This window comes from Lichenostomus cassidix, unplaced genomic scaffold, assembly GCF_008360975.1.
Source record: "Lichenostomus cassidix isolate B80296 unplaced genomic scaffold, HeHo_3.0 HiC_scaffold_43, whole genome shotgun sequence".
Classification (NCBI taxonomy): domain Eukaryota; kingdom Metazoa; phylum Chordata; class Aves; order Passeriformes; family Meliphagidae; genus Lichenostomus; species Lichenostomus cassidix.
The window spans coordinates 2936678-2963973 of NW_028147635.1; the positions used below are offsets into that span (position 1 = coordinate 2936678).

At 51.7% G+C, this 27296-nt stretch overlaps 1 protein-coding gene and 1 long non-coding RNA gene across 2 annotated transcripts in view; one reads left to right on the forward strand and one right to left on the reverse strand.

The window, feature by feature from the left end:
- Positions 1 to 27296, forward strand: part of LOC146421167 (uncharacterized) — a 230781-nt gene that overhangs the window by 197472 nt on the left and 6013 nt on the right. The gene's annotated exons all lie outside the window — the stretch shown is intronic.
- On the reverse strand, positions 23944 to 24965 carry LOC146421174 (uncharacterized). Its single transcript, XR_014848799.1, has 3 exons — positions 24823 to 24965; positions 24412 to 24585; positions 23944 to 24069 (listed from the first exon to the last, which is right to left on the reverse strand). It is a non-coding gene; the product is annotated as an uncharacterized LOC146421174 (long non-coding RNA).

A 27296-nucleotide genomic window follows, 5' to 3' on the forward strand; every position in this document is an offset into this window, starting at 1 on the left:
TTTCCCTTGCTCTTCTGCCCTTGCACCATCATTCCCTCAATCCCAACACCCCCTCCCCTATGACTGGTTTTGGGGGTTCCAAGTTCCCACCTCTTCCCTCCCCAAATTCTGCTCCTGGGGCCTAGGGGGAGTGCGGGTGGGGTCCAGAGGTGCCGGAGCCACGTGTCCCCAACTGCCAGTGCCACCCCGAAGGATCAGGGGTCCCCAAAACTCCCTCACAGCTGCTGGATACCCCACAAGCCCCTAAGGAGTGGGGTCCCCCCAGCTTCATCACCCCCAACCTTCGGCTGCCTCATCCCAGGCCCCATCCCACCCATCCCCCTCCCCCAGACTTCATCCCACACCCCAATCCACATTTAACCCTTCCCAGGCCTCATCCCATCCTATCCCACCCCATCCTATCCCATCCCATCCCATCCCATCCCATCCCATCCCATCCCATCCCATCCCATCCCATCCCTCCCAGCAGACAACACTGGGATCCCCTAAAAATCCCAAATGCTGGGGACTCCCCCATATCCCACCAAGGGGCATTTGCAACTCACATTTGGAGTCCTGCGAGATTCAAAAATCCGCCCCCTTCCCCCACCCACCCCCCAAAAAAAGCCTACCGGGCAGCCAACAAAAATATTTGGAGTTAGGTGCTGCAGTCTTACAAGATCCAAAAATCCCCCCCTCCCAAAAAGAACCCCAGGCATCGCCCAAGATATTTGGGCCGAGCTCCCCCTGCCCGCTCACCTGTGGGATGTCCCGGGGGGGCGATGCTCCCGGGCCGAGGGTTGCAGACACAAAGAACAATAACTCCTGCTCTGTACCTTTGGGTGCTCAGTGTGTCTGCTGGGAGCCTCCTCAAGGGCCTTCAGCCACTGCTCAGCCCATGGACAGCAGCAGCAGCACCTTTGCAGGGCCCAGCAGGGCTCTTGCCAGCTGCCCTTGCCCACCTGCACACAGAGCCTCCCCCAGGCAGGGCCCTGCAGACAGGCAGGTTTCTGTAGGGCCGGGCGAGTGCACAGAGGGTGGGATGGGCTCTGTGAGCACTGACAGGGACAAGGCTCCTCTCAGGAGGAACATGTGCAGCACAGGGAGATGATGAGAGGGAGCTGAACAGAGCAATGCTGTGGGCAGGAGGGCACTGTTGGTGTGTGGGAGGTGCCGTGCACAGCTGGGGACAGGGAACACTGTCCTGAGTGCCAGGCTGTCCCTGCCCTGCCCTCTCAGGCACAGCACCACAACATCTTCTCTTGTTTCTGCATTCCTCTGATACTGTCACTGTTATCTGGTGCTCTCAGGGAGGCTCTGGGCTTTGCAGCAGCTGAGGCAGGCACTGCCCTTGGGATTCCTCCCAGGCAGGTGTGTCCATGGGAATGGGGTGTCCAAGCTTCCCTGTGACCTGTGGGGCTGTGGGCAAAGCAGTCCCTGGGAAAGGATAAGGAGCTGAGCCTCCCTCCCTGAGATGCCATCATGAGCACACCTGGGGATCTCCTTGCTGTGTCCTTCCAAGCTCTGAGCTTCCTTCCTGGGTGAAAATCTGTGCCAGAGCCTCTCAGAGTTCCCTGAATGCCCCACAGGGAAGTGCAGAGATGCCACAAGTGAGGAAATGCTGTTGGGTTTGCCAAGGGAACAGTGAGTGTCCTTGGCAGAAGGAGGGGCTGAGACCTTGCTGAGAGATCTTTGGAGAGGGTGAGACATTCAGTAATCCCTCTGCTCTCAGCAGGGTCTGGTTTCTTCCCAGGGTGACCGGGGAGTGTGATTGTGCTCTGATTGCAGCCAAAGGTGCAAACCCAGGGCAGTTGGGAACAAGCCCATCCAGCCCCTCACCTTGCCCTGAGCCACAGGGAATCCCTTTGCCTCTCACATCTCTCAGTGTCAAACTCTGAGTACAGCAGAAATGCTGGGGATTTCTGACCTCAGAACCAGGAATGATGTGTGGGTAGGAAAACATTCCTTAAAACTCCCTCCTGCTATCCTGTGGAACTGTGAGTGAAAATGCTACCAAGCCTTTTTGCATTAGGAGGGATTCCCCTGACAAATCCTGAATATTCAGCCTTGTCCCTCTGCCCCATGGCCACAATCCCAGGGCAGCAGGGCAGGGATGGCTCCTCGAGAGCCCCACGCACAGGCCTGGCTGCTCATGGCACACTCAGACAGCACAAGTGGAGCTCAGGCAGGAACCTGGATGAAGGTTTTCCCAGAGAAGGAACAAGGGTGGATAAGTCCCAGCCGGACAGTCTGCAGGGAATGGCACAGCTTTGGGCCAAAGCAGCCTCTCCTAACTTTTCACTGTCCTTTTCTCCGTCAACAGGTCCCCATGGCCAGACACAGCAAATGTCCAACAGCAGCTCCATCAGCCACTTCCTCCTCCTGGCATTCGCAGACATGCAGCAGCTGCAGCTCCTGCACTTCTGCCTCTTGCTGGGCATCTCCCTGGCTGCCCTCCTGGCCAACAGCCTCATCATCAGCGCCGTAGCCTGCGGCCACCACCTGCACACCCCATGTTCTTCTTCCTGCTCAACCTGGCCCTCACTGACCTGGGCTCCATCTGCACCACTGTCCCCAAAGGCATGCACAATTCCCTCTGGGACACCAGGGACATCTCCTATGCAGGACGTGTTGCCCAACTATTTATTTTTTGTTTTTTTCATTTCAGCAGAGTATTTTCTCCTCACCATCATGTACTATGACTGCTCTGTGTCCATCTGCAAACCCCTGCACTGTGGGACCCTCCTGGGCAGCAGAGCTTGTGCCCACATGGCAGCAGCTGCCTGGGCCAGTGGCTTTCTCACTGCTCTGCTGCACACAGCCAATACATTTTCCCTGCCCCTGTGCCAGGACAATGCCCTGGGCCAGTTTTTCTGTGAAGTGCCCCAGATCCTCAAGCTCTCCTGTTCACACTCCAGCCTCAGGGAGCTTTGGCTCATGGTCATTAGTGCTTGGATAACTTCTGGCTGTTTTGTGTTCATTGTTTTCTCCTATGTGCAGATGTTCAGGGCTGTGCTGAGGATCCCCTCTGAGCAGGGACAGCACAAAGCCTTTTCCACATGCCTCCCTCACCTGGCCATGGTCTCCCTGGTTATCAGCACTGCCATGTTTGCCCTTGGTACTTCAGAGAGCTCAGAGCAGCTGGGAGAGCTTGGAGGGAGCTGGGGTGGGCTGAGAGAAGCTGGCAGAGAAACTCATCAGTGTCCATCTCAGCCTGTGTGAGCGTGCAGGGGGAGGACTGAGCCCAGGGCTTGTGGGGCAGAGCCAGGGCCTGGGGAAGGGATGGAAAACAGGCAAGTGGCCAAGAGAGGAGGCTGCTCTGTGCCCTTGGTGGCACGGACAGAGCAGGGAGGGAGCCCAGGACATTTGTCAGCTGCAGCCTCTGTCCCCAGCCATTGCCAGCCCTGGCTGCTCAGCCCAGGTTTGCGGGTGAGTTTGGCTGTGCCCCAGCTCCATCCTGCTGCGGGGCTCAGGGCCTGTTCCCGGCAATGGTTAGCCCTGCCCGGCCTCTCTGCTGGCCCTGAGCCTGGCAAAGCTATTTTGAACGTTTATGAGCCCTCGAGCATTGAATTGCTGAAGATCTGAAGTCTGAACAAGCCTCTGGAGAAGTAAAATTCAGGAGCAACCTCCAAGTTGCTGAGGATGTCAGCAGCCCCCACTGAGGCCATCCCTGCCAAGAGACTGTGGGGGCAATGAGCAGACAAGGAGAACATCCCTGGGGCTGAGGAAGCAGAATGCGATGGCACCACCGGGTCCAGGTGGGAAATGAACAGTGAAATGTGGCTGTGAAAGCCCTGCCTGGGCTGTGCCAAGCAGGACAGCCAAGCCCTGACTCCCATGCCCTGGGAATGGGGGTCTGTGGCCTCACAGGGTGCTTGTGGCTCTCCTGGGAGCAGTGGAATGTGGGCTGTGGAATGGTGAGTGCAGGTGTAAGGCCCCAAACAACTCTCTCAACGAGACTTTTAAAAGGAATTACAGTTGTTTGTGGACTCTGAGTATAAGGCAGTATTCCTATGGGAACAATCCCTGGATAGAAGGAAATGTGTTGGTGAAATCCCAATTCTGGCCATGGGTGCCTGGAGGAGAAGGACAGTTCTTTTCCACAGGAAGGAAGGCAGAGAGCCCCAGTGTTTCAGTGGCAGATGAGAAGCGACTCTCAACATGTCAAGGTCAGCTGGAGCAGTCAGGTGGCCCCCGGGAGGCCAAACCAGGCAGACCTGTGCCATGTTCCCTTGGTTTTATGGGACCCTGTAGTGTCACAATGGCCCCTTGGTCCCATGGGGGTTCACAGTGTTACAATGTTCTTTGGTTCCACAGTGTCACAATTAAGCATTGATTCCATGAGGCCACTCTGTGTCACCATGGAGCTTTGGTTCCATGCAGCCCTGCTTTGTCACATCACCTGGGTTTCATGAGGCCCCGCAGTGCCAAAAAGGTTCCTTCATTCCATAAGACCTCATTGTTTCACAATGGTGGTCTTGTTTCCATGGGGATCCACAGTGTCATTAAGGTCTCATTGGCTCCATGCGGCCCTGTACTGTCACAAAGGCCCCTTGGTTCCATGAGGCTGTGATGTTTCTTAATGGTCTCTCCATGGTTCCATGAAGCCTTGCAATGTCACAATGGACCTTCGGCTCCACAGGGTCTCACAGTGTCACAATGACCTCCTGTGGTTCCGCAGTGTCACAATGGACTCTTGGTTCTGTAAGGCACTGCAGTGTCCCAGTGGCCTCTAGGTTTGATGAGGTCCTGTAGGGTCACAATGGCCGCTTTGCTTCCATGAGGCCCAGCAGTGTCAAATTGCCCCTTGGTTCCACAAGCCCTGCAGTGTCACAATGGTCCCTTGGTTCCATGGAGCCACACACAGTCACTATGGTCCCCTTGGTTCCATGAGGCCCTGCAATGTCACAGTGGTCTCCATGATTCCATGAGGCTCAGCAGTGTCACAATGGTCCTTCGGTCCCACAAGGCCCCACAGTGTCACAATGGTCTCCTAAGTTTCATGAGGCCCTGGCGTGGTGCATTCCTCCCTCCCCTTCTCAGGCTGCCCTTCGATCTGAGAAATGCTCCTTAGGCCTCAGCCTTGGCCAACAGCCCCCGGGCTCAGCTCCTCTGCAGCTGATCACAAACACTGTCTGCTCTCAGGCACTGCTGCTGTCCAACCAGCTCCTGCTTTCTTTAGGAGCAGCCTTGGGAACTGTTTTTCTCCCCTCAGTGGCACAACATCCCTGTTCTCACAGTGTCAGAGAAAGCTGTTGATGCGAAGTGCAGCCAGGATGAAACATTGCTGTGACTAAAGCCCATCTCTTGGGGCCCTATCAACAGGGCTCCAAAAGGAGCCCCTTGGAGCTCTCCTGGAGCAGTAAGCTCCCTCTGAGTGGGGCCTCTCCGAGCCGGGAACTCTCCCGTTTGCTGCACTCGGGGCATCCCCGAACAACGAGGGACCCTGGGCCGATCCCCCCACTCCTCCAGGCTCAACCCTTCGCCTGCTGGGGAGATGCAAAAGCATCCGCAGTGAGCATTTCCCTGCCCTCCAGGGCAATTTCTGACAGCTCCCTGGCACTGCCTCTTGCTGTCTGTGTGCACACACGTGTGCCTGTGCTCTGGAAATGGGGGAGAAATGCTGCTCTGGGAGGTGTTGAAGTGCCTTGGATATCTGAGTGAGTTAGGCCTGTAAGTGAGGTTCAGTCATAAGGTATGAGCTAAGTGAAATGCTGCTAGGGGTTGTTCTTTTGCTAAGTTGTTGAGTTTAAGGTATAAGTTCAGGTTAAGGTAGAAGTCAACTTCTGTTAAATCTGAGGGCTGTTAAGTTTTTAGACCGTATTCCTTTTATCCTTGCCCTCACTGTCCTTTTGTGTCACACACACACACACACACATAGACACACACACAGAGTTCTCAGTTCATTGCCTGGATTTTCTTTGGTTCTCTTGTTGCTTTTTTCCCTTGGTGTGCCTGAACTGTGCAGTCAGAAGCAGAGTGACTCTTGCCATGGAAGGTTGCTGTGCTGTCACTTAATATTAAATCCGGTGTTTGCTGATCCCTTGCTGGGGATTTTTAATTGCTCTCAAGTCCTCATTTGTAACAGGGTGAAGGAGCCCTGGGCCAGGCTCTCGCCCTAGGGGACACAGGGACACTGCCGGGGGGTCCCTGTCCCCCTGTCCCACCCCCCAGGGCCCTGTCCCCCCTGTCCCCATGTCAGGCTCTGGGGGTCGATCTCGTGGAACATCCTCTGGGGGAGGCTGTGGCACTGGGGTCAGGGGGGACCTGGGGGGACAGGGGACCCTGCTGTGCACGAGCAGCGTTGGACTTGTCTGGGGGAACTGTGAGGGGGCCTGGGGCAGAGTGACTTCCCCAGTGATGTCATATAGCTACCCTGTGATGTCACACAGCCACCCTGTGATATCAAAACCCAGTCTGTGATTTCACAGCCTGCTCTATGACATTGCACAGCCTGCTCCATGATGTCACAAAGCCAAATTGTGATGTCAGTTTCTGCTCTCTGATGTCAGACAGAGCCACCCTCCATGATGGCAGAGTCTTCTTTGCAACTGCACAGCCCCCTTTGTGATGTCACAGCCCACTCTGTGTCACAGCCTGCTCTATGATGTCACACAACCAACCTGTGGTTTCACAGCCCAGTCTATGATGTCGCAGCCTGCTCTGTGATGTCTCAATGCACTCTGTGATGACAAAGCCATCCGTGATCTCACAGCCTACCTGGGATGTCATGCAGCCACACTGTGATGTCACAGCCTGCCCTGTGATGTCACACAGTCCCCTCTATGATGCCATAGCTTCTCCATGACCTCACACACCCAACTCTGTGATGTCATAGCCCAATCTGTGCCCTCACACAACACACTCTCTGATGTCACAGTGAGCTCTGATGGCACATCACTGAACTGTGATGTCACAGCCTGCTCTGTGATGTCACACAGTCCCCTCTATGATGCCATAGGTGCTCCATGACCTCACACAACCCAGTCTGTGATGTCATACAGCTGCTTTCTGACATCACAGCTGCTCTGTGGCTCTCTGACACAGCCCCAGAGGTGCCCATGGCTATGACACAGCCCCCTCTGGGCCATGGCACAGCCCCTGCTAATGCTGAGCACCTGTGAGCTCTGGGTGTGCCCTGCTGGTGTCCCTGAGATGGCCTGGCAGTGCCCCAGCCCTGCTGGGCTGTGCACAGGAGCTGCTCCTGGGCAGAGCTGTCTCTCTGCAGCGCTGCGGCTTGCCAGGAGCTCCTCTGTGCCAGGAGCCCAGCCCAGCTCAGCAGCACAGCAGCAGCACAGGGACTTGAATGACCCTCGTGGGGCTTTGGTGCTGTTTGCATCAGACTCAGTCGCTCAGGGTGTGTGCAAAAAACTTCTCAAGAAGAAAACCTTAAATAGGAACACTGAAGTTCCTTGTACTTTAAATAAATTCCTGTGAGGGACATGACTGAGAAAGTGTCCCCAGGTTGCAGTTAGAGCAGAACACTGCAGGCAGTGATGGCAGTTGGGGACAAGCAAGGCAAAGGTGTCTCTGATGCTGAATGGCATACCTAGGTATGAGGTGCTCAATACCACTGACTCAGACCCAGGTCCTCATTTCACCTCAAAGGTTTTACACCAGAGAATGGAAACTTTGGGGGTAAAGTGGCATCTTCATACACTATGGCATCCCCAGAACTCAGGGAAAGTGTAGCAGGTGAATCAAACACTTAAGAACACCATAACAAAATTAATGGAAGAGACACAAATGAATTGGTTAAAATGCATTCCACTAGCCCTGTTAAGGATTAGAGCCAGACCACAGGCTGACTTGGGAGTTTCCCCCTATGAGGCTATGTTCAGGCTGCCTTATTTGACTACCCCTTTTAGCACAGGTGGATATGCTGAAGGAGAGAATATCACCAAAAACTATCTTCAGACAATTGCCATCACTCTGGAAGATCTAATGAAGTGAGGATATCTGCCCCAAACTACTCCCATAGACTTTAAGATCCATAAAATCGAGCCGGGTGACTGGGTTTTAATCAAAGTCTGGAGGGATACACCGCTAACTACTAAAGATAAAGGTCCTTTTCAGGTTCCTATGACAAACACCACAGTCCGAACCAAAGAGAGGGGTTGGAGTCACATCACCCGAGTGAAAGGCCAGTTCCAGCTCCCACTGAGTGGTCAGTCACTGGACAGACAGGAGGTCTGAAGCTGACCCTGCGGAAAAGACCTAAGGAATTGACCACCCTGTGACCACCACTGACCTCTATCAAGTTTCTATGCTTAAAAACTGCTTGTGAGATTCTATTATAAGAATTAACCATACGAGTTCAGTCAATTATTGCAATGTTCCCAGTTTATCTTGTTAATTATAATAATTTCACGGTTCTGGTGTTTTTCTTAAGTGCCACCAAAAGTGAAAAGTGTAGAGTATTCCCCATGTATCTGGACAATTAGACCCTAAACAATTGTGAAGAACCTGGTTTCAGGAAAAGGAGAAGATGAGTCCTGAAGGAAGATACCACACCCAGGTAAAGAGAAAGCATGGAGGGGGCAAGACTGCGTCAGGCTCTGCCTTTGCCAGACGAACCATCCCCACCTTGGGAGGAGCCCCCATAGGTGTGAGGGCTGGGAGGGTATCCTGTGCCAGACCCCTGTGGCTAGCTTGGGTATTGAGTATCCACCTCCTGGGAAGCTGTGACAAGTGCTATTATCCCTTGTATGCAAGGCATGTTACAAAGTCACTTGTAAGGATACATACATATCTGAACACTGAGTGTATCAATCTTCCTGAATTACGAACTGGAGAAGAAGAAGGACAAATGTGTTGGCTAGCCAAAAACATAGGGAGTTTCAAACAAAAATTGGATGGAGAATGCCCTATAAAAGAAGAATGGATTTGTTTCGAGCGCGATCTGGAGGAAGGGTTGTCAAAAAGTAGAAATGTGGAAGACTGAATCACGTAGAGAGAGCTAAAAAAAGGAGTGTGGGATGTTGAAGAAGAAGGCATGATACCATATGGGAAAATCTATTTCTTTACATGGTAGAGAGAATAAGCAAAGAGTTTAATGTGTCCAGTTGCTGGATTTGCGGAGGTACCAAGATGACTGAAATGTGGCCATGGGAGGGTATAAGTTTAAGGGTGAGAGATGTTTTAAAGTGGATGAAAATGGAAAGAGATGTATTAGCTGCAAGAAGTCGATGGGGACAATGGAAATTACAAGCCAAAACCGTTGGTGAAGAGTGTATATGGAGAAAAGGACCAAAGCATGGCACAGAGGTTGGCCAATTATCGTGCAAATGTTACCTAGTTACAGATGGCAGCCATACCCGGTGGATACCGAAAGCCCCTAACCTGTGCTGGTCTAGAGAAGGAGGAAAGATGGGGTGTGTGTACATAAATCACGAAGGATTATATGAATGCATCAGAAAAGAAGTGAATCCATTCCTAGATGTCCCAGGAACTTCAAAATTTTGGGAAGAGATAAAAAGGGAAGATTACAACTTTTGGGAAGCTCCAAAAGGTTTATTCTGGTTACCTGGGGATACTGCTTCTGCTACCTTACCTCAAAATTGGTCAGGAAGTTGTGCATTAGGAGTGATTAGACCTTCTTTCTTTCTATTACCCTGGATCCTAGGACGAGAGTTGGGAGTCCTACTTTATGATTAACTAGAATGACAAAAAAGAGATTTAATAGGGGGAACTCAGAAGTGGGCAGATGACCAATGGACCCCAGAAAGAATCATCAGTACTTATGGGCCACTTGGGCCCAAGATGGTTCTTGGGGGTACAGAACCCCTATTTATATGTTGAACCGCATTATCAGATTACCAGCAGCCCTCAAAATCATAACAAATCAAACCACCCTGGCAATAGACCTTATAACAGCACAGCAAAACCAAATGAGGGTGGCGATAAATCAGAATAGATTAGCCCTAGATTATCTCCTGGCAGAAGAGGGTGGAGTGTGTGGAAAATTTAACTCACCAGAATGTTGCATGGACATTGATGACCACAGGGAAACTATTAAGAATATCACTCATAACATCTGCCAACTAGCACATGTGCCCATCCAAAAGTGGACACCCCTTTTTAAAGCAAATTAGTGGGAAAATTTCTTTAATGGGGGGTGGATAAAAAGAACAGTGTTTATTGGTCTGTGTGCTTTAACAAGTATTATTTTTCTCCCATGTGTAATCCCCTGCATGATATGGATGATAACAAGTATTACCCAAAACGCCCTAGAAAAGATGACCCAAGAAAAATTGATGGTAATGAAAGAGAATTGGGAAGAGGGAATCAATGAAACTGCTAAAGAAATAGATGAAAAATACCAGAAACTGAGAAGTTCATATGGGAACTAAGGGCTCATCATCTGGTGTGACTTTTCCTTGATGCAGGCAAAAGCCTGATCAAAGGATGAGAGGGGGGACTGCTATAAATGAGTTTAAGTTCACTGAAGTTAATTATATCCATGAGTTAGTAATATGTTAATGAGTTCATAAAGTTAATTATAAAGTTAAGTTCCTTATATTACTTATGTTGGAGTTACTAGGCGGCAAGATGCTGTACTAAGTGTAACATTTAAACACACCCATTAAATGAATGTGCATGAAAGCTCCCATATAAAGGAAGATGTTTCTAGAATATCCCAACAGAAGAGGGTGATGTCATCAAGAACGCGGATTGGATCTGACGAGAACCAACCAGGAGAGACCTAGACCGTGATTGGACAGGAATGCACCAGAGAAACGAGCCAATCACATTTGGACAAACGAGCCAATGAGACAAAGGATCCCAAATGGACCAATGGGGTGTAATAAGCGAGGGTATAAGAGTGACCCAGTGCTTTGCCCCTGGTCCTCTGCCCTTTGGGATGTGCGAGGGAGAGCGCCCAGCATCGAGTGTGCTGTTTCCTCTGCCTTGGCACGAGAAATAATGAGCTTCCATTCTTTGGCTGTTAATTAGTAAATAGTTGTTTTTCACAAGCCGGGGAGTGAGTCATGTTGCTCACCACGCCCTGGTTCCCCCCTTGTCACCAATGCCAGGCAGTGTCCAGCGTGGCACATTGTGGCATCCTGGAGCTTTCAGCTGCACAATGTGTGTGGCCAAGCACGTGTCCCCTCAGGCTCCTTGTCTCAGGAGATTTTCAGCCAGGCTGCAAAAGCTGCATTTGCAAATGCATTTGAGTGCTGCAGCACCTCTGCAGGCACCTGACACAGCCAGTGGGATCCAATGTCCTGGCAGGAAAATCCCCGTGTGCCTCACAACGAGTTCCACAAAACAGCCTGGCAGCTGCTGGCCTGCAGAACAGAGAGTTCTGGAAAATGTCCTTGGCATGGCTGAGAGCTCTGCTCCCTGCAGAGATCCTACAGAATGATCTCTGCACCAGGGCAGCTCTCTAGGAGGAGAAGTGGACGCAAGAAAAGGAGCTTTTGCATCAGACAAGGCCTTGTGGCACAAGTCACAAGCACTTGGTGTCCCTGCATCCCTCCCGCCCCAGGCAGCGCCTTTCTCCTCTGCCCCACACAGCACACACTGCAACGCCCCAGAGACCAAAAGGCTTTGGCCTTCAGCAGTTTCCCCCAAATCAATGACTACAGCAAAATGAAAACAACAAGCACTTCTGATTTGTCAATTCCATCATTTTATTTCAATGAAAGCATCTGTTGGAACCTGTTCTGACTGAGCAAGAGCTACAGCTCAGCTGCCTGAGGAACATATTCCAGAGGAACATATTCCAGGCCAAATGCTAAATAATATTATCTATTAGAAAAAAAAGAGCTACCTAGCAGTTTTCTTTCCCAACTAATGTCTAGTTTAAACCTTCAGAACTCTTTACCTTGTTTAATTAATTAATTTAGTTAATTCAGTTATTAGGGTTTAATTTTAATGAATTTAGTTAGTTATTAATTTTTATTAATAATTATTAATTTTTTTGTTTCTTAATTAAACAGGAAAAGAGGGCATGAGAGGGCCTTTATCCAATTAACCTTGATTCTAGAAGTGAGCTCTACTAACATCTAGTCCTATTTTAACCTACAGAATTTAAGTCTAATAAATTCTCTTACTTTTGCTCCTCAAATTCTTGAGGTAGCAAGTACAATGGCACCTCAGTCTTAAGCCTCCTGGCCCTGCAGCAGATGGACATTGCCACCCAACTTGGTGGCATCTGCAGAATGACTGAGGGTGCCTTCAATGGTCTTGTCCAGGTCATTGGAAATGTCACAGTCAATGTCAGGGTTTGGTTACTCAGACCAGAACCCTGACTTGCTTTGGCACGTCTTGTTTCCTGGTCACATCCATGTCACAAAGAAGAGAAGCAGGTTCTTTGACTGGGGCCTTGCCAGAGTGGAGAAGGTGCCTTTGAACCAGATTTTTTAGGGAAGGGAACCTCTCCATCCCAAGCCTGCCAGTTGCATGCCAAGAGCTGTGAGGGATGCCCAAACAACCTGTGCCACTCTAGGAATTGCTGTCCTCAAGTGCCATCTGGAATGTCCTGTAGGAGGGACCCTGAGGCACTGTCTGTCATCCTCTATCCTCCAGGCTGGGTGGCTGCATTGTGGCCACAAGTCACTTGGGAGGGACACAGAGCCACTGTCCTTGTCAGCGTTCCCACTCAGGTCTCTGTCTTCGGCCCAGGCCTCTAATGGGACAGACCCTGAGCCACTCTCTGCCTCACTGCTCCAGATCAGCTGTGTCTTCAGCCCATGACCAACATGGCAAGGAGCCTGAGCCACTCTCTTCCTCAGACCTGCTGCTCAGCTCTTCATCTTCAGGCCATGCCTCAGCTGGGAGGGACCCTGAGGCTCTCTCCTCCTCAGTGCTCCAGCTCAGGTGTGTGATCTCTGCCCACTCTGTGGACAGCCCTGGCAAACTGCACACAGACCTGAGCTCCTCAGAGCTGGATCCCTCTGTGGTTGGTGCCTCTGACAGGCATGGCTCTGCTTCTGCCCCTGTCCCCTGCCCAGGGAGATCTTCCAGCTGGCTGGGCAAGGGGCTTGGTGGGCACTGGTGCATAACTGGGTATGGAGTTGAGGCCTTTTCCCTGCTGTGAGGGGCTCTGCTGGGCAGAGCTGGGCCTTGGCCTGTGGCTGTTCATGGATGAAGGTTCCTGTGCTCTGCCCATGCCTCATGGGGCCTCACAGGAGGCCTCTCTTCTCCACTTCTGCAGCTTGGGTCTCATTCATGTTCCCCTTGCCAGTCTTCATCCAGGATGACGCAGGACTTCTCTTCAATCCCTAATTCTGTCAGCACAGCCCCTGCTGCTGCCCCTGCCCCCTGCCCACCCAGAGCTTCCAGCTGGCCGGGCTCCGGGCTGGGTGGGCAGCAGGGGCTGTGCGGGGCAGCTGCCCGGCTCTCCGGCCCCAGTGCGGGGGCTGCTGCTGCCGTCCCTGTCCCCGTGCCCTGATGCGGGGGCCGCCGTGTCCCCGGCTGCTGGCCGCGTCGCCGGATCACAGCCGCCATCCCGCTCAGGATGGCACGGGAGCCGCGCCGCAGCGAGCGCAGCAGAGCCTGGCCGCGGCCCCTGGGGCTGTGCGGGGCTGCCCGGCTCTCTGCTGCTGCCGCCTGCGCCACAGAGGCAGCACAGGAGTCACGGTGCTCCTCAGCTTCCTGCGGGGCTGCCCGTGACTCGCAGTTGGACAGCTGCACGGAGCAGGAGAAGGATGAGGACCAGCTGGCCCTCTGCGGTGCAAACGGCCCCCCTGGCACAGCAGCTCCCTCCGTGCCCGCAAGCCTGGCCCCAAGCCCGAGCGCATCCCTCACCTTCTGGCTCCCAGGGAATCGCAGCCACTTCTTCTCGGGCTGGACGCCCACGGTGCTCTTCTCGCTTGTCGCCATCTCCGTCACACTGTGACACTTCGCTTCTGCGGGAGATGCTGTCTCCTGACAGAGCAGCTCTCTCTCCTGGCAGTAGCACCCCCGGGCTCTCGGTGCCCTTTTATAGCCTCCTGCTCACGCCGTGTCCCCAGGTGTCACAGTGGGCTCTGGGCACACGCAGCCACACGTCACAAAGGAGCCTGCAAGGCGCTGCTGTCCCCACGGGCCACTCCCCAGCAGCCCCAGGACAGCGGCGGGCTAGGGGGGCTCGGAACCAGCTGCAAACCGGCTGGAACCGGCTGGGACAGCAGTGTGCAAAGAGGGCGGTGACAGAGCTGTCACACAGCCTCTCGCAGGGACACATCAGGGACTGCAAAAGCAATCAGTGCATGTGCCACAGCTTTAAAAACTGTGTTTGCACATCATGCACAGCTGTAAAGTTGTAGAAGGCATCGCTGCAGGCTGAAATTTGTTTGTAAATAATTACAAGGTAGAAATTATTGTGGAAACTATTCAAAAAAATCCTTTTTCTATCAAAAAAATAATTTTCTGGTGTCTATTAACACTGATAATTGCACACTCAGCAGAGAATTCCTTTCTCAAATCAGGATAGAAGCCCCACTGAAAAATACAGAGGCTCTTGCACATGGAACATGTGCAAGCCCAAGTTTAGGGTCAAGAACTTTGGTGTGCAAATACTGGGCTCATTGGGAAAAAGGTTTTCATTCCAGCAGAGTTGAGAATTCCATCATTTGCCCCTTTAGAATGCTGAATAAAACAGAGGAGAACTCCCATGGTTCAGGAGGCAAAGGAAAGAACTCCAGAGATGAGCTGTTGGAATACAATTTCAAAAAAGGCTGAAACGTTCACACAGCTCCATTTGAAACTGGGAAGTTGCAAGAGGAAGTGATGGTGAATACTCCCATTTTGGAGGGTTTGGATGGGCTCTTGGGAAGGACTTGTTCCCTGGGAGGGTGGGGAGGCCCTGGCACAGGGTGCCCAGAGAAGCTGTGGCTGCCCCTGGATCCCTGCAAGTGTCCAAGGCCAGGTTGGACACTGGGGCTTGGAGCAGCCTGGGATAGTGGAAGGTGTCCCTGCCCATGGCAGGGGGTGGCACTGGATGGGCTTCAAGGTCCCTCCCAAGCCAAACCATTCTGGGGTTCCACGATTCTCTGGTTCTACAAACTACTGTGAAACATTTCACATCAGCGTGGAGAAGTCAATTCCATCCTGCTTAGAGATCCAAAGGATAAAATTTGATGTGTTTCATCTGTTAGAATTTTGCCATGACTCTGGAACAGATTCCTCTAAAATGTAATAGTGGGATCCTAAAATCTTTCAATACAAGGATTTAATATCTGCCATCTACCAATGACGACTCTGAATGAGGCTGCATGTGACAGCCTCCAGTATTAATTTAAAAAATAATTCTTCAGGATATTTGAATGACAGTGAATTTACTGTCATTCACACACTCTGACACTGAAATTTCTTGAAAGTCAGAATGGAAAATTAGTTGGATTTACCTCTCCAAAAGACAACATATATTTTATAATTTTCAAATTATAAACATGTGAAAGTAGAAGAAGAACCCAGTGAAGCAAATTAGGAAGAACAGAGCTCTCTAAGGGATCCCTGAATGTTTTTTCACAGAAAATCACAGGAGCTCTCTTCAGCATTGAGTGAATGCTTAAGTAAATTGAGTACCCATTAAGCATTGAGTAAATAAACATCTGTGATTTCCAGGCTCATTGTCATGCATGTTTTTAAAGTTATCCACAAACCCTTTAAATATGTTTGGCATTTCTATCTCTTAGAAGCTGTTGGGAAACTTTTGTTGCACTCCTTGAGGTGAATAAAACACACACTTGCTCTGAAACATTGCAAAGCAAAGCACAGACAGTTGGTGTCTTGGTTCAACCCAGGCAGCACCTCACAGCCCCTCGGTCACTCCCCACCAGTGGGATCAGGGAGAGAGTTGGGAGGGTAAAAACTGGAGTGGATTGAGATCAAGGCACTTTAACAGATAAAGCAAAAGGCACCACATGAGCAAAGCAAAAGAAGGAATTCCTTCAGCCCTTCCCAGGGCTGGGCAGCTGTTCAGCACCTCCAGGAGAGCAGGGCTCCATCCCACAGAACAGTGACTTGGGAAGACAAAAGGCATCCTCCCAAATGTTCCCCCTTCCTCCTTCTTCCCCCCACTGCATATCCTGAGCATGAAGTGACATGGTCTGGGATATCCCTGGGGTCACAATGATGCCTTAATAATTTTGGGGGTTTTTTCTCTTCAAATGTCTGTAACTTGGTGTAGTTCTGTGCTCTTACAGAATGCTGAAAACCTCTGTTCCCAACACATTTAACCAAAACAAAGCTTTTGGGACAGAGATTCAAGGACATATTAATTACCCCAGGGCCAGAAAATATCTAAACAATGGTGGAAAGGGGGGAGCAGGCCTGGGGTGGTCAGTGTCATCACCTGAAGGTGTGATTAGAGAATTAGGGACCAATATGCTAATATGAAAAAACTTATAAAAGGTGAAGAGCTTCTGACCTGGTGTCCATTTTGGGTGTAGTCCCTGAGGGAGACTTAGCCCAAATGCACCTTGAAGGCCTTGAATAAATTTGTCTGCTTTATATACACCTAATTGTTTTGGCCTCTGTTTCAGGTAGCCTGTTCCAGGCATCAGAGTCACCCAGAGATAAAGGACTGAATGTCTGCTGTGACCCATGAGAGCTCTGCAGCCCCTGGGGACACAGCAGGGACAGGGAAAGGAGTGTGGGCAGTGCCTCCTCTGAGCCTCAGGGAACTTCCAGAGGACGATCCAAGGCAGCCCCAAGGCCATCTGGCAGGCCTGGAACAAGGCAGGCAGCTCTGAGCAGCCTCCATGGCCCCAGCAGAGCTCGTGTGGGAGGGCTGAGTGCAGGGAGCACCATCAGCTGCCTGTGTGTCCCAGCTGGAGCAGCAGAGCCCAGCAGAGGCAGCCCATGGCCCCAGGCAGCACAGCCCCCGTGCTCTGCAGAGCAGCACCCCCAGCTCTGTGGGGCTGTGGGGAGCAGGGCAGGGGCTGCAGCAATGGCTGCTCAGGCCAGCACAGCCGTGATCCCCTGGGAAAGGCTCTGTGGGCAGCTGGGATGTGCCAGGAGAAGAGCAGGAGCCCTTGTGTGTGTGCACAGGAGTCCTGGCAAGAGCTGGGGCAGCAGGAGCTGCCTGAGGAGCCCCGGGGCAAACTCTCTGCTGCTGTCCTGGGCAGTGGGGCTGTCCTGGGGCTGCAGGAGATGCCAGAGCTGAGGATCTCCTGAGCATTCCAGACACAGAGTCACTGTCCCTGACCTCCATTGTTTCCCATTCTTGCTGCAGGGCCAGATAGGACTGGGCTGCTCTGCTGGGCTGGGGCAGAGGTAGGGAGAGGCTGGACTGGGCAGTGCCAGGGAGGGGAAAACAATGGACCCTTGGTTATACAAGTCCCTGCAGTGTCACAATGGTTCCATGGAGCCCCAGAGTGTCACAATGATCTCCCTTATTCCATGGGCCCCCAGAGTGTCACAATGTCCCCTCAATTCCACGAGGCCCTGAAGTGTCCAAATGGTCTCCGTGGTTCCTGAAGGCCCTGCAGTGTCACAATGGCCCTTGTTTCCATAGGGCCCAGAAGGACCCCAGAAAGGTCTCCTTGGATCTGCAGTATCACAGTGGACCCTTGGTTGCACGAAGCCCCAAAATGTCACAATGCTCTCCTTGGTTCCATGGTTCTCCACAGTGTCACAGTGTCCCTTGGCTGGTTAGGGCCCCATGATGTCACAATGGCACCTTGGTTCATGAGGCCTTGCAATGTCACAATGATCTCCTTATCTTCATGGGGCCCAATGGCACAATGGCACCTTGGTTCCTTTAAGCCCCAAAGTGTCACCATGGTCCCCTGGGTTACACGAGGCCCTGCAGTGTCACAATGCCCCTTTGGTTCTATGGGGCCCTCAGTGTCTGTTTTGCTGCTGGGCAGTGTCAGTACCAACAACAGAGACACCAACTGAGGTGTAATTTATTATAACACAAAACTGCAAAGAATTACAAAAGGAGAAGCTCAGCAATGCACAGATTCATTAGCAAAGAATCATAAAAGGATAAGATGGACAAAGCACCCAGTCAGCACTACCAAAGATTGCCTGAAGGGATTTAGAAAGATCCATCACCAGTTACCCTCAGACTTTACCATCACCCAGCCCCACACATCAGCTGGGGAAGCTGTCACAGCCAAGGACTGCAGAGCCACTCTGGACACTGGCAATTCCTGCAGCTGTGTCCAGCCACAGGTGAGGCTTCCAACCTCGCTGGGAGAGAGCCCAGCTTGGAGAGTGCTGAACAAACAAACTGACAGCACTTCCAGTGCAGGAACATCTGGATTCATTCTCCTCTTGGATTCTCCCAGAGCCTGGCCAGGGCTCAAGGAGGAACCAAGGGAGATTTCTTTCATAGTGCAGCCCCAACAAAGACAGATGGGGCTTTGTCTGGCTTCTAAATACAAAAAGGTAAATCTATGTTTCACCAATGCACAGATACATAGATCATTTTGGTAATAATGTTTCATTAATGAGCAGATACAAATATAACCATTGACTGGAAGGTTCGTCAAGAGGTCAGTATTGCTCAGGCCTCAGTAAAGGACTGTTCAGGCCTTAGTCCTTCAATGGGTCCTTTGACTGACAGATGAACTACAACCTTCATCAGAATTCTTTCAATAATACTCTTTTAGAATAGATTTAGGTATTAGGCATAAAGGCATCACCACTTGTTTTCAATTAAGTCCTGTTCAAGTTCATTACTCAGATCTATACTTTGCATTCCTTTTAAAACATGCCTAAATAGTTCCTATTCTCTATGTTATTTATCAAATCCCCCTTTTTACTGAGACTGTGTCTCTTTTCAGACAAGTCTCAGTGCTCCATTTTTTAGCACAAAGTGTCACAACAACTCTAACATGGACTCATAACACACCAAGTGCACACACTGCAATGATTACAGTCACTGCCACAAATGCATTTCACAGCAGCCTCCAATTTGACAGCCATGAAGTCAATCCCACCAGGGAGAATTTTCTTCTTTCTGCCACTCTTCTACTGCTCTTCCTATCAAGGTGATTCCTGACTGTTGAACTCAAACCCATCACTGACACAAGTGCATCATTCCTGTCCTAGAATAGCACAAGTTCCTCCCTGGACAGAAAGCAGATAATCCAAGGCCATGGAGTTCTGCAGAGCCCCACTGGTGTTTGTTGGAGCTCATAGGATGAGCTATTCAGTATTTTAACATTACAATTTTCTACTTCTTCTCATAATCAAATTAGCTCATTAACATAAACTCCATAGGACAAGGCAGTGCACATGGGACACAGGGTGAACCAGAATCTTTGGCTTTCTGAAATCAAAGGCACTCTTTGGGTGGAAAATGTTCCCTTGACCCTAACTCTTCCCTGTGGTTGCCAAAGTAGCCAAAAGGGTGGCACTGCAGCTGAGAGTGGTGTAACACTGACCCTGAGCAGCTCCAGCACCCCAAGCTCTATTGACATTGTGAGTGATGTTCAAGCACAGAAATCCTTTCACATTCTGGCCTCTAGCTATAACAAGGTAGGTTTCTCCTGAAGGCAAATCCTAGTGAATCCTCTAAAATTGATAAATGTATTCCTTTTTTCCACAGTACAGTTTTTTTTAATTATCCCTTCATTGTCTCTGTTACAAGTCAGAGTCCATTGACAGAGTTCTGCCACCCTGTAGCATGGGCCCTCCAAGGGAATCCTGTTCCTCCCAACATTAGTTGAGAACAGACCCAGCAATTAGTTACACTGAATACTTTGGCTACTTTGACCTTTATATTTTCATAAGTATTTTCATGACTAATCCCTTGGTGAAACTCCAGAGGTGATTCTAGCAAACAAAGATTCTGGTTGACTATCAAGATACAACTTACAGACATAAGCAATACTTCAGTGACAAGGTTATTCATTCTTTTTCCTCAATCTCATTCAGGAAGAATAATTCCATTGTCCATGGAGCTGGCTCCTTTTTAATTCCACAATAATGCCCCCAAGGTCCTTTGCTGTTCAGCTTCACTGTGGTGTCTGTGGGTAACAAGGCTTGGTGGGGTCCTTTCCCCTTCGGCTGGAGAGCTGCCAGGTCCCAGTCCTTGAGGTGCTCCAGGCTCCTGGCTGGAATTCCTGTGGAAGGCACTCAGGGTCACATCAGCCTTCACATGGAGCCCTGTGGATCAGAGCATTTTCCAAAGGGAACGTTGGGGCAAACAGGGAGATTTGGTCTGGCAGGATCTGTCAAACAACATCCTATAACATCTACTTGTTCTCCCATAGAACACTTGGCTGCAGGGACATATTCCCATTGTTCCTGCCCAGGTTTCAGGATTCAAACTGCATTATCTTTCCCCAGAGCTGTTCCTTTAGTTGGCTCAGGAGGGCCATTTGGCCTCTGGACCCACAACTTAGCTACATTATTAGGAGTGGTGGATCCAAACCCTTTATCTCCACAAGCAGTACAGATTTGAGGTGTATCTCCTTTTTTTCACAATTGTTTTTAAAACTGTATTATCAGCAATTGTCCTACCCTGTCATGGGGTTGCATAATCAAATCTTGTTCACTGTTGTTAACCAGAATTTAATTTCTTCTTGATTATTTTTATCGATTTCTCCTCCCATGACATGAACACTTTGGAAGGCCAAGCTTTAGTGAGCAGTTATCAAACCAAAGTGTCCTGGAGGAATCTGAATTCCTGTTCTGGTATTGATAACTCTCATTTGCTTCTGATTTATCCTCATTAAATCTAATGCATAAAGGTCCAGCCATGCAGCTTCTGGAGAGGACCTGTAAGGGGTTCTCCATCAGGACAGGTTCCCATCTCCTCATTTTTTCATCTGCTCTTTTAACAAACCCTCCATCCGTTCCACAAATCCTACAGCTTGTGGATAGATTGGTATATGAAAAACCCAGCAGCCTTAATCACTTTATTTCTCACAGTAACAGAAAAAGCATTCCATATCATAGTATCAGCAAACCCTATAAAAATAGCCAATTTCATCCCATCCTCCTTTATTCATTATACACAAACTCGCCAATTTTCCCACTGATGTTCAGGTCCTGGCCAAACATTTTCTGTAAGGTATTTAGTGTTACATTCCTGAGAAGCAAAAGGTAACAAATTAATATTGTCAGCATTATTTCACATTATTATTTAGTTTGTATCTATATATATGCATACATAGATATTTTAATTATATTTTTACAAATAATTTTTATGATACATATATTTATTAATTATATTATTATATTATTTCACTTGCACAAAGAAATCTGAGCTCGAGATTAAAAACTTCTGTTGCTCCATGTGGGAGCATTCCAAACACAATTGTTCCTTCTGTTGGTGCTTTATACAATATACTGTTAACAAAATTTATCCTCATCTTCCCAAACCCACAAGTTCTTTTCCTTTTTCCATATGCAATTTTGGATGCATTTTAATACATCCAGCAGATCAGCTGCTTTTAACCAACTTCCCCATTGCTCACACAGTGCTCTGATCTCAGCCCACTCCAGAGCCAGCCAACTATAGGGAAGGTCTTCCCAACCAGGAATCTTGGATGGGATCAATTCCTTACATTTATATTTAAAAAGTGACATTTTGCTGTGATCTGGACAGACTATGCCAATTTTGTTTTGCCAGTGGGCAGGGCCAGCACCAAAGACACAGACACCAACTGAAGGAATCAGTGCAATTTCCTATAGTTCACAGCAGCAAAGAATCACAACAGGAGAAGCTCAGCAATGCACCCAATCATTCCAACCAAAGATTGCCTGTAGTGACTAAGAAAGATCCATCACCAGTTAGCCTCAGACTTTACCATCACCCAGACCCACATATCAGCTGGGGAAGCTGTCACAGCCAAGGACTGCAGAGCCACTCTGGACACTGGGAATTCCTGCAGCTGTGTCCAGCCACAGGTGAGGCTTCCATCCTCGCTGGGAGAGAGCCCAGCTTGGAGAGTGCTGAACAAACAAACTGACAGCACTTCCAGTGCAGGAACATCTGGATTCATTCTCCTCTTGGATTCTCCCAAAGCCTGGCCAGGGCTCAAGGAGGAACCAAGGGAGTTGACTTTGACCATACAGCCCCAAACCAGGCCAGATGTTGGATTTCATGGCCTTGTTTAGCTTCTAAATACAGAAAAGTCAATACATGTTTCACTAATTAGTGGATACATCTATCACAATGCTAATGATCATGAATATTTTGTTAATGAGTGGATACAAAGATAGCCTTTGGTTGGAAGGTTCATGGAGAGGTCACCTTTGGCTCAGGCCTGTTGTTCAGGCCTCAGTCAGGCCTCTTGTTCAGGCCTTGGCACTTCAGGGATGTGGTTTAGTGCTGGGCTGGCAGTGCTGGGTGAACGGCTGGGCTTGATGAGCTCAGAGGTCTTTTCCAACAGAAAGGACTCTAGAACTCCAGGAATCTGCTCCACTCAGCCTGGTCCATGTTAGCAGCATTAGTTTGCTCAGAAAGTTCCCTCTTGGTCAGCTCTTGAGGCCTAAGGCTTCAGGCCCTTTAGCTCCTGGTGCTAAGCTGCTCATGCTGAACAAGACGACTCAGAGAGAAGAATACAGTTCATCCAATTCCTTCTGGGACACTGAGAGGGGAGGGTGTGAAAACAGGAGCATTGCTTGATGTCACCTCCTCTCTGCCCTTCACGCCTTTCAGTGCTCTGAAACAGCCAAGAGCTTTCTTCAAGAGTGCAAGGAAGCAGCTGTTCCTTCTGCCAGGTCTGGCTCTCTCCAGTCTCTGCACTTGACTGCTTTTGTCCCTCTTCCTGTGCCCTCTGTTCCCCCTCTGCTCGCTGGCTGCTGCCCAGATCAAGTGCTCGAGAGCCTCATTTCTCTGCCCTTGGAGCTGCCTGGGCACAGCAGCCTTTTCCATCTGCAAGCCCCATATGGACAGGGAGTGCCCAGCTCTGTTCCTTGCACAACCTGCAGGAGCCCAGGGCCTGCCATCTCAAGTCCCTGCTGGCACTGAGGGCTCCCAGGTGCCTCAGGCTGCTGTGACACCACTGCAAACAGGAGGCAAGAGTGGCAGGGGCTGTGCTCAAAGTCAGCTCCATTTGCTGCTGCTGCTGCTGCTGTTTTGGGGTCATTTGTCCAGCCCTGCCCCAGACTCAGGGATCAGCTCCAGGCCCTGCTGCTGCTCCCTCAGGATCAGCCACAGTTTGGTTGTTGCTCTCAATGCCAGCAGAAGCAGTGGCTGAAGCAGCAGGTGCTGACAGTGCCCCAAGCCCCGGGGCCAGAGGGAAGGGAGCTGCTTCACATGAGAACCAGAAGCAAAGGACATTTCTTTTTTAGGACATCTTTTCTGTTTTAAGAAAAAAAAAAGAGAAAAGAAAAAAGAAAAAAACCTAGATGAAATATGAAAGATAAAACCAAAACTCAGCTGTGTAGTGTAAAATCTTCTGTAACTTTGGATTAAGAGGTAACTGATCTTTTGTAAAAGAGAACTCAGTTATTTACTTTGTCAGTGTGCCAACAGCATGGATCTATCTTACTGATCCTCAGCAGCCTTTTTGAATAGATTTGAATATTGTTTCCAATATTTATTTATTTTAAATTGTGGTTGAAGCAATAGGAAATTGATTGTGCCATGCCAGCTCCAAGCAGGACTGGGAATCCAGATTCTCCTGATCCCCATCTCATTAAGAAGATGCCCTTCCTTCTCACCCTGCGAACGAGCTGTGCATTCCCTTTGAAATTGTCAGGGGTTTCTTAAAAATGCAAAGTCCCACTTACAGCTTTTTGCTCTGGTTTGGAAGTGGAGAAGGTCAATTCTTCATTCACCAACTCCAGACTGCACTGCCTTAGGAACAACAGCCCACTCGCCAGGTTTGGCTCACTTGTGGCACTTCTAGAGGAGGAAGAAAGTGCAATTGCACAATTCCAACCCAAAAGGAATGAAGAGTGGGACAGACAAAACATCCTGTGGACATACAGGTGTTCAGCTGGGACTGTGGAGTGTTGGGGTTCTTGCCAATTGGATGTGTATCCCTCACTGCAATCTCTGGGCCTGCAGGAAAGTCTCACTCACCTGCACAAGCAGAAAGCTCTGTCGGTGTGCTCAGAACAGGCTTGTCTGATGCAGAGCTGTCAGAGCAATGGGAGGGCAGAGCAGGCCCAGCCGTGCCCAGGGCTGAGCCCCAGGAGAGCCCTGGCAGAGCCCAGAGCAGCCTCAGCATCTGCAGAGCCCTGCTGGAAGGAGAGAAACCAGAAACTGCCCGTCAGCTGAAGGCTCCTGTCCCCCTTGTCCCAACTGCCCCCAGTGCCCAGGCCATGCTGGCTGAGCTCAGAGCTGTGCCCAAACCTCCCTATCACTGCTGCCTTTGGGAGGAGAGCAGGAGGGCAGGACATGTGCCCAGCCTCCAGCCAGCCATGGCAGATCCACCTCCTCAGCAGCTGCCCAGAGCCAAAGAGCAGCTTGGCAGATGACTGAAGAAGTTTTGCATCCACCCCAGCCAAAGGGGAAAACTTTTGGGGCCCAGCCAGGCTGTGCAATGCACAGATGTGGGAGCATCCCCCTGGCTTTGAACTCACCTGTAGATCGGGTGTGGAGTGTGTCTTTGAAGAAAGTTCCACAGTCAAAGCTGATCATCTTCAGCTTGCTGGTGGCCAGGTCAAGGAAGAGGTTGTCAATCCTTGAAGTCCTCCTTGGTGTCTCCAGGTGCAGCTCCACCTGGTGCAGCATCTCCAGGGGCTCCTGCTCCTTCCCTGGGGGCCACACCAGGCTGTCAGTGTTCTGCCCAGGGCCCCAGACAACAATGAACCAGGAAGGCAAAACCAGGGTGGATGGTGGCCACCAGTGCTTGCCAGAGCAGATCTCCAACTCAGCTCCAGCACAAGAGCTGTGAGTTCCCTTCTGATGATCCCTGCTCAGAGCTACAGGCAGGTCAAAAAACATCTGGTTTGCTTTGATGCTGATTGCCAAAAGATGTGTGGAGCTGTTACCTGCCAGGCCCCTGGATCAAACTGTGCACGTGCATCTCTCCCATCTTCTAGGGCAGACGAACATCCTGCATCCAAGGATCGTTGAAGAGGTCCTCCAGCGATGGCCTGTCCAAGGGTTGCATGGACAGACACCTCTTAATGACATCTTGGCACTCTGAGGAGAGAAACCAGAAACTGCCAGTCAGTTGGAGAAGGCTCCTGTCCACTTTTCCCTCCCCGTTCCCATGCCCAGGCCATGCTGGGTGTGCTAGAACTGTGCCTAAACTTCCCCAGGCATTCTCTGTTTTGGAGGAGATCAGGACATGTGCCACCTCCTCAGCAGCTGCCAGAGCAGGATGCTCATGAGCCTGCTGCTCTCTCCCAGCACTGGTATTCCCCCTGTGCCACAGAGATGAGGATCCACCTTGAGAGAGCCGTCGTGGGAACAAGATCCGCCCCCAGATGATCTCCTGGCCCCTCCTGAATGGGTGCTTCCCGACGACCAGCTGGTACAGCAGGAGGCCCAGGGTCCAGATCGTTGCTGCCCCACCATTGTAGCATTTGAGGTGGATCCACTCTGGTGGGCTGTAGGACAGGGTTCCTGTGGAATACAGATGGAGTTCATCAGGGGATGCTGCTGCTCCCAGAGCCTCACCCCACATCCCTGGGCATGCAGGGGCTGCACCAGTGGCACACAGGGTGACCTGCTGCCCTCTCGCCAGCACCTGTGACTCATGTACAAACTTGGGGTTGGAAAAGAAGCTACTGGTGTTGGAATGAGGCAGCAGAAGCCCTGGGGAGGTCCAACCACGACACGCAAAATAAAACCATTCCCAGAGGTGGGAAAAACCACTCTCATCCCTCTCTGCATTGCCCCCAAAAAACAATTACAAGCCAAGGCAAACAAGGGGAGTGGAGCAGTCCAAGACCTTCCTCACCTGCCTACCAAACTGGCTGGGGCATGGGGTCTGACACCCCTCACTGCTACACTCATTGGAGTTTGTCACACTGACTGCCCCAGCCCCAGCCCAGCCAAGGGCAGAGTGGGTGGTGAAGGTGGTCAACAGGGCTGCAAGCTCCCCCTTCGACCCCCACCCAAAAGTAACTTGGCTGAAGAGTTAATCCCATGCCTGGCAGCCATAGGAGAAGCCCTGGTGCTACACCCAGGCTGGACCATGAGATGGCCAGCAGCATCCCCTGGGAAGGCTCACCTGCAAATTGGGTGTAGGCTGTGTCTTGGAGGAAGGCACCACAGCCAAAGTCAATGAGTTTCAGCTGCATGGTGTCCAGGTCGAGCAGGATGTTCTCAGGCTTGATGTCCCTGTGCAGCACCCCGCAGCTGGTGCAGTGCCGCACGGCCTCCAGCACCTGCCGGAACATCCCCCGTGCCTCCTCCTCCGGCAGGAACCTCCGCTCCGCCAGGAAATCCGACAGGTCCTGACAGCGCTCCGGACGCTCCAGCACCAACAGGTAATCGCTGGGGAGCTCAACCCACTCCAGGAGCTGGATGACACCAGCACAGCCAGTGGACACCTTGTGCAGCAGCACGATCTCCAGGGGCGCACGGGTGCCATCGGGCTGCGGGAGGAACACGATGCCATCAGTGGGGCTGAGGCCATGCCAGGGCTCTGGGACCCCTCACCCAGCCCGGGATGCTCTGCGCCCCCCGCTCACCCCACGCCCGCTCTACCTCCCTCGAGGCGTCCTGGCAGCTCCCACCCTGCCGGGCCCCGGCTTATCCCCGCCCGGCACAGCCCGGGTTCTGCCGCTGGCCCCGCTCACTCACCAACTCGCCCCAATGATGGATGCGGTTCCGCGGTACACATTTGATGGCCACCTGCGAGCAAGAGAGAGCAGCGGGCTCAGTTCGCCGCCCGCCCTGCCGAGCCCCACCCTCCTCCTCCTTCTCCTCCTCCTCCTCCTCCTCCGCCCGCCGCCAGCCCCGCCACTCACCGGGGCTCCGTCCGCTAGCCGCGTCCCCGCGTAGACGCTGCCGAACCCGCCTGTGCCCAGCAGCGCACCCAGCCGGTACCGCTCCTGCAGGGCCTCCTGCGCCTTCCCTGCGGGCGACACGCGGCCGTCACCGCTCGGCCCGGGGCCACACACGGCCCCCGACCGCCTCTGCACCACCCCGGGCCGGGCATCCCCCTCTGAACGGGGCACGGGCGGCTCGGGGCCGGCGGCCGGACTGCCGAGCGGCGGAGCTCGGGCCGGGGAAGGCGCAGCGGAGGCGGCGGGAGCGGCCGAGCCGCGTGTGTCCTCCTCGGGCCCCGGGAAGAGCCGGGGCCGCCGCCGGGCTTGGAGCCGGGGCCGCCGGGGCCGCTGCCGGGGCCGCCGCCCGCACAGGCGGAGCCAGGGACAGGCGATGCTGCCCCAGCCGTGGCCACTGAGGCCCGCCCAGCAGCGCCACAGCCATGCCGGCGACAGCCGGGCGGAGCCGAGAGCGCGGCGGGCCGCCCGGGGGCGGGAAGGGGGCAGCCCCGGCCGGGGCAGGG